At 40.6% G+C, this 7,277-nt stretch overlaps 1 pseudogene; it reads left to right on the top strand.

Moving 5' to 3' along the window:
* The first annotated feature begins 548 nt into the window (after positions 1–548).
* LOC140500711 (kallikrein-14 pseudogene) lies at positions 549–1,298 on the top strand (annotated as a pseudogene).
* The last annotated feature ends 5,979 nt before the right edge of the window (positions 1,299–7,277 follow it).

Genomic DNA, 7,277 nt, shown 5'->3' with positions numbered 1-7,277 from the left:
ATTGAAAAGGAGAAGAATTAAAAGATTGAAAAGCTACTGTAATAGCTTAGGGGGTAAAAGTCACAGAGGCAGTCTTAAACACGTTGAATATAATGTGCTTAATGGAACATCCAAGTGGAAATTCTCCAGAGAGAGGTCAGGACTCATGATACGTATTTGGAAGTCATTTGGATAGAGGTTATTGTAGACCCTTGAAAATGGATGGGATTTCTGTAGAAATTCTGTAGGAAAAGAGAATGGAGAGAAAAGGACAAGTAGCTAGAGGTTATGCTTTCACAAGCCTCAATTATACCATGGAGAAGAGACAAGAGGAACTTCTGGACCAGTCCTCCTGGGGAATACCTGGCTCTCAGCCACCTCTTGTCTTTCCCCCTTCTCTCAGTCTCCACAGTCCTCTCTCCAGTTAGGGACACCAACTGTCTACCTGTGGTACTCTATCTCCATCAATTTCTGTATCTGCATTTCTGAGTAGAATTGTTTCTGTTAGCCAATTTTTTAATCTACTTGTCCTGGGACCTTCCCAACCCCAATTAGGCAACTCTTTAGAAATGTTCTTTCTCTTCTTAATACTGCCTCTTCTGTGGGTCACTGCCAAAGCAGAGAACAATGAGGATAAGATCATTGGTGGTCAAATGTGTATTCCCAACTCCCAGCCCTGGCAGGCAGCACTGTTCATCAACAGGAAATTCCACTGTGGAGGTGTCCTGCTGTCCAATCGCTGGGTCCTCATAGCAGCTCACTGTACCCACTGGAACCTTCGAGAGGTCTTGTGAAAGCACAATATTAGGCACTTGGAGCCCTATCTGCAGTCAGTCGGGATGGAGTGCTGGAGGTCCCTACCCCTCCTACAGACCCAGGACCAGCAACAATGACCTCATGCTCCTCTACCTGGAGAAGCCAGTGAGGTTGACCCGCCAAGTTCAACCCATTCATCTGGCAAAAGATTGTGCCAATCCCGGCACAGTCTGCCTGGTGTCTGGCTGGGGTACTGTGTCCAGTCCTTTCGCTAAATATCCCAGCACCCTCCAGTGTCTGAAGATCAGTATCTTTTCTAAGGAAAACTGCAAAAATGCTTCCTACAGAAAAACCATTACTCCCGGTGTGGTGTGAGCTGGGGACGAAGAAGGTGGCAAGGATTCCTGCCAGGGTGACTCTGGAGCCCCTTGGTATGCATTGGGGCCCAGCAGGGCCTGGTATCTCAGGGCATGGAACACTACACCCTGTTCAGGTATCCTGGTGTTTATACCAGTCTGTGCCATTACTGGACCTGGATCCTAAACAAAATGCAGAAGAACTGACAAGCTATTCTGGCCCCCCCCATCCCATCCCCTGGCCCCAGAAGGGTTGCCCAGTCCAACCTGTCCCCAGTCCTGCCATCAGGGACAGGTGACCTTGAAACTACAACTCCACACCCTACAAAGGAATCTCCCTCTCCCCCAAGGACAGGATTTAGCCTTCCTGATTTCCCTGCCATGGACCTCTGGAGGACCCAGGTTTCCTAGATTCATCTCTAGTCTGGATTTGGATGGATGCAAAGGATTTAGAGATGTAAAGGGCTTTAGACCCTGAAACAGCAGGTCTGGAAAGGAACTTTTAGAAAGACCACATACTTGAATTTTTACAAATGAGGAAACTGAGAATAAGAGTGACTTCCTAATGTCATATAGCTGGGATGTAACAATTTAAGACTAGTTTCTCTGCCTGATCCTGGGGTCTGAAGGCAGATCTATCCCCAACCTCCCAGGTATTCTAGCTTCTTGCATAAATCCACCGCCTGGCTCAGGTATCCAGAGTGATAGATAACTTACCACATCCCTCTTGGTCACTCCTCCCACAACGGTTTTGGATTAATAAAACCTATGAGACTTCTGTGGAAAAAAAATTGTATCATGGAGATCCCCAAAGGGGTCCTGGGATGAGATGACCCTACCTACCCTGCTGGACCTTCACAGTAAAGGTTTAAATGAGCAACATTCCTAAGGTAAAGTTGTTGAAAAGAAACTGTTTTTCAGGATTGTGAATATAACCTTGGATGGGGGGTAGGGAAATCTAGGCGTTGCCATGGCTACACATAGACAGTCTTCTTGTTATTGCCAGATGAGTACTTGTTTCCTTCCAGCCAACACCTTGTAAAGCAAAAGCAGCCACGGCCAGTATGGCAGCCCAGTGACTAGATGGTTCTCACCTGGTTGTTTTTCCAGATATTCCTGTCATATATGAAGACGTGGAAGTATTTGGTATCAGAAAAGTTGACTTCTTGCCACATACCATTGACTCATAATTGCTCAATTGATCTTCTGTGTATACCCCACCGCCAACCCTATGTCTTAGCTAACTATATACCAGCAAATCTAAAAGATAGTTTTATTCACCCTTTGAAGTCCATGGGATCCTTACCCTTTGCCCTCCCCCATTTTATTAGTACTAAAAATAGAAAGTCTTAGCATTGATTACTGGGGACAGAATACAATCACAATTTTTTTAAAAGTATTGATACATTTTGTTTTGATACAACAAAACACCTAAATAAATCCTTTTATGAAGAATGCCCTTTGAAGTAATTTTTTTTTTTTACCAATTAATAACATAAAGAAGTCAGAATCACAGAATTTTAGAGATTGAAGGAACTTTAGTGGTTACCTAACCCATTCAGTACCTAAAGAGTCACCGTGGCAACATTTCCAACTAGTCACCATCTAGTCTTTCTTTAAAAACTGCAACAAAGGTCCCCATTACCACTTGAGGTAACCTGTTGGAAAGTTCTAATTGTAAGGACTTTTTTCTTCCAGCAAGGCTAAATTTGCCTTTCCTCAACTTCCATTAATTGCTCCTGGTGATGTCCTCTGGAGACAAATAAAACAAGTCTAATTCATCAGCATGAAAGCCCTTCAATTCCTTGAGAATTAAGTCCTTTCTTGAACCTCTCTCTTCTTTTCTAGGCTTAACACCCCCAATTCGTTTACATAGTCCCTACATTCATATGGTGGTCAGAAGAAGCGATACAAGGTTACTCTGAAGGTCTCTCTTAAAATTTTGTAATTGATTGTGTGATATGGGAGACACAGGCACAGAAACCACTCAGCATGGTGTGCCCACATCAGAGAAAGTGCCGTGCTCTATGAGCAAAGCGGAATTAAGTAGTTCAAAAGAAACAAGAGATGCACAAATTTAGAGAGTCCACCCCAAATATTCACATGGACTATTTGTGCCTGACCTGTGGTAGAACATTCTGAGCTCATATTGGTCTGATCAGCCACAGTCGGTCACACTGTAACTTGTCATTTTGGTCCTCTTCGAGAATGAAACAACAATTTTCCTGGACTTTAGTTTCTTCAAAAGTAATATGAAGGAGTTAGATTAGATAACCTCTGAGGTCCCTTCTAGTTACAAACCTAGTTACAAATCCATTAATTTGCATGTGATCTATTAGCTTTTATGGCTATCATATCATACTATACATATACATACTATACATATACATATACATATTGAGCTTTCAAGCCTCTAAAACCCCTGGATCTTTTTTCCAACAAACTGCTATCTAACTATGCCTGACTCATCTGTATTTAGGAAGTAAATATTTTGAACCAAGTGTAAGAATTTATTTTTACTCCTAGTCAATTTATCTTATTAGATTTAGCCCAAGATTCTAGAGTATCAAGGTCTTTTTGGATCCTGACTGTGTCATCCAATATGTTAACTATCCTTCCTAGCTTTGTGCGTCATCTGTAAATCTGATAACAATGCCATCTGTGCCTTTATTCAAGTTATTGAATGTTTGACATCAAAAATGTCAAACAGCAGTGTCAAGCACTAATTCCTTAGTTCCATAGGAGACTTCTTTCCAACTATCCATAGAGTGTAGCCATCAAACTTATTCCAAATCTAATTGTACTTTCATCTAGCACATTCTACCCATCTTTTTGACAAGGGTAGCAGAAGGACTTTGTCAAATGCTTTACAAAAATCTAGAGAAACTACATCTATAGCATTCCCTTAATCTAGCATTCTAATAACCTTGTCCAAAGTGGGGCAAAAGGAAATTAATTTAATAGGGAGTGATATTCTTTATTTAAAAGACATTTTAATGGGGAGGGGGAGAAAATTTATAACCCAAAATTTTATGGAAGTGAAAGTCAAAAACTAAAAATAACTAAATTTTAAAAATAAAATACATTTTAATATTATTTTTCTTTTCACATAACCTGAATTCCCCATTATATCTCTAGTCTTTCCTTCCCTAGGAGCCATCATTATAAAAAAACAAAAAAATAAGGAAAATTTTTTCAGCAAAACTAACACATTTTTAAAAATCTGACATTATATGCAATGTTCCATACCTATAGTTCTCCACCTCTGCAAAGTATACGGAAGATACTTTCTCATATCTCTTCTCTCACAATGAGGTGGCTCAGTGGTTTGAGTGTTGGGCCAGGAATCAAGAAGACCTGAATTCAAATTCAGACTCAGGCATTAGCTGTGTGACCCTGAGTAACAATCACATATACCTCCCACATTTGCTGTGAGGATTAAATGAGATATTTGCCTGGCACACAGTAGGTGCTTAATAAATGCTTGTTCCCTTCTTTGGGGACAAGTTTGGTAATAATTTTGCAGAGATCAGTTTCAAACATTTTGTTGTTGCTCTACTCATTTACATTGTTGTAAACATTGTGCATATTATTTCCTGGTTCTTCAATATGCTCATATAAATCTTTACATATTTCTCTGTATTCAAAATATTCACTGTTTCTTGAAGTAAAATAATAGCCCATTATATTTGGGTACCATAACTTGTTTCAACATTCTCCAATGAATACTTATCTACTTTATTTAGCCCAATGCCCTGCACACAGTAGGTGAATAATGAATATTTACTGACTATCTGTTGAGCACTTCCAATTCTCAGCTATTACAAAAAGTGTTGCTGTTAAAAAATTAGACTACAAGGGGCCTTTCTTTGGTCATTGATCTTCTTGGAGTATAAGCTTAATACTGGGATTTCTGGATCATTGGTATGGTATGACCCATTCTTCATGAAGTTATAATTGGTCTTTGTGATCACCACTTCCTTATCCAGATATTTACAGTTTTTGTTGTTCAGTGCTGTCCAACCCATTATGACCCCACTTGGGATTTTCTTGACAAAGAAAATGGAGTGGTTTGCCATTTTGTTTTCTTTTTGTCTTTTCTTTTAGGTTTCCTTGAAATTTTGAAATCTCTTCCTCCCCCCCCTCTTTTTTTAGTCATTTCTTTCTCCACCTCATTTTACAGAGTAAGTGTTTGAGGTCAGATCTGAATTCAGAAAGATGAGTCTTCCTGACTCCAAGCCCAGTGCACTCTATCTACTGTACCACCTAGCTGATCACATACAGGCTAACCATTCTTTAATAATATGATCTAGAATTTGCCAGGAAAACTATATTCCCTTCTGGGGTTTTTTTTTGAAAATCAAGACATTTGCTCTTCCCCAGTTCAGCAGCATCTCTCGAATTCTTGGCAATTTTTCAGCAATCACAAATAGCAATGATAAACAGCGGTTTCTTTCAGTATCTGAGGATGCAATTTGTCTGAGATAGGTGACTTTTATTTGATCACTGCAATTTGGGCATAAACTACCTATTAGTCATTTTTGCTCCATTCTTTAAAATCCAAGTTCTTAATTGGCACACAATAAGGAAGTCCTCCCCCACTAGCTGAAGAAAAGGATCCTTTTCAGAGGTAGAAATGGGCATTCTTTCTGAATGGGAGGATTCCTTATCAGGTTTATCCTTTGTTACGTAAAAATTCACCTTCAGACCTCTTTATTGTTACACTTATGGCCTTTCAGACTACTTTACTTTCCAAGCTACCCTTCCCTCTCCTATATAAGAAGTCTTTTCATTAGCATGTAAGCTTCTTGAGGGCAGGAACTGTCTCCCTTTTATATTTGTATACCTGGTCCTTAGTATCCATTTGTCACACTAGTGTAGTTTGTCTTTCATTTTCTTAGAGGACCAATGTCTTGAATGAGTGAACTGGGTGAACTAGATTTAAATGAGGCATAGTTGCACAGTCTTCAGTCTCACTCTTCCAGAGTCATGGAAGTACGGCAGGACGAAAGTCAAGATAATTGGCAATGGCCAGGATGCAGTGAAAGACCTTGGCATGTTCACTGACTGACTAAGCTCTCTAAGTGCTCCATATCACTTGCTTCGGCCACCTTCATGGCCACTGGAACAAATTGTTTTCATCTGCCCATTCTGGCAGGAAGTCTTCATATGCTTGGGGTAAGCATCACCCTAGATCAACCATGAATTTGAAGCCTGTCCATTTCCCTCAACCTGGTTTAGCCATCTGCCAAGACGATTTTACCAGGGTGTGTCCACTGTACATGCTACAGCTTCTTGGAGCAACAGGTGAGAGTTGGCTGAAACGTGGACACCAAAGGTATATGAGGTGCCCTGGAAAGGCACCTCCCTATACCAGAGGTACTAGTCCTCCTGGAACATAAGCACTTAATAAATGCTTTTAATTAAGGAATACAAACAGACCTTCATGATTTGCATTAAGGGCAACCTTTCCATAGAAGTAAACACTCCTACTATGTTAAATTTCTTGTGTCTGCAGGTAGCATAGGACTGTGGGCAACCACCACCAGCAAAAAATCAGAAATGGGCTCTGACAACTTATCACCTCTTCCCGTGGGATTCCTCATTTCCTACAAGTAGTTATATTAATTGGCTGCCAGAATCTGTCCCACTTTAAAGAAGTTCATGTATTTTTGGACCAGCTCACCTGTCAGGTTCTTCTTTTCCTCTCAATTCACCATACTATCCCAACCTACAAATGCACAGGCTGATGATTTCCACAGCGTGGTATCAGACAAGGCAAACAAACAGATTGATGCCCAGTTCCTCTTGGCAACAACAATTTTTCCTACTTGAGAGGGCATAGTTATCTTCTTGCTTGACATTAAAAGGCAGAAGGGACCTCAGAACAACACTCTAACACAAGTCTTAGCTAGTCTGGGAGCAGTTTTCTTCAATGACTATCATTTGCAACCCAACCAACTCAAACCAACCCCTCTGATTCCCTCCCAGAACCAAAAGATAGATGCAAACAGAGTTCCATTTAGTGGATCCATGTCCTTGGGAACACAAATGATAGCACGTTGTCCTTTGGACAGCCTCACATGCTGACCCAGAGAAAGACACAGACTTAAGGAGGACAAGTTAGACCAAGTACTGAAATATGTAGGGGCAGAGTTCTTTAGATTACTGTGGCTACATAGGCAA

This window comes from Notamacropus eugenii, chromosome 4 (genome assembly GCF_028372415.1).
Source record: "Notamacropus eugenii isolate mMacEug1 chromosome 4, mMacEug1.pri_v2, whole genome shotgun sequence".
Lineage (NCBI taxonomy): Eukaryota > Metazoa > Chordata > Mammalia > Diprotodontia > Macropodidae > Notamacropus > Notamacropus eugenii.
This window is presented reverse-complemented; position numbering and strand designations above follow the sequence as displayed.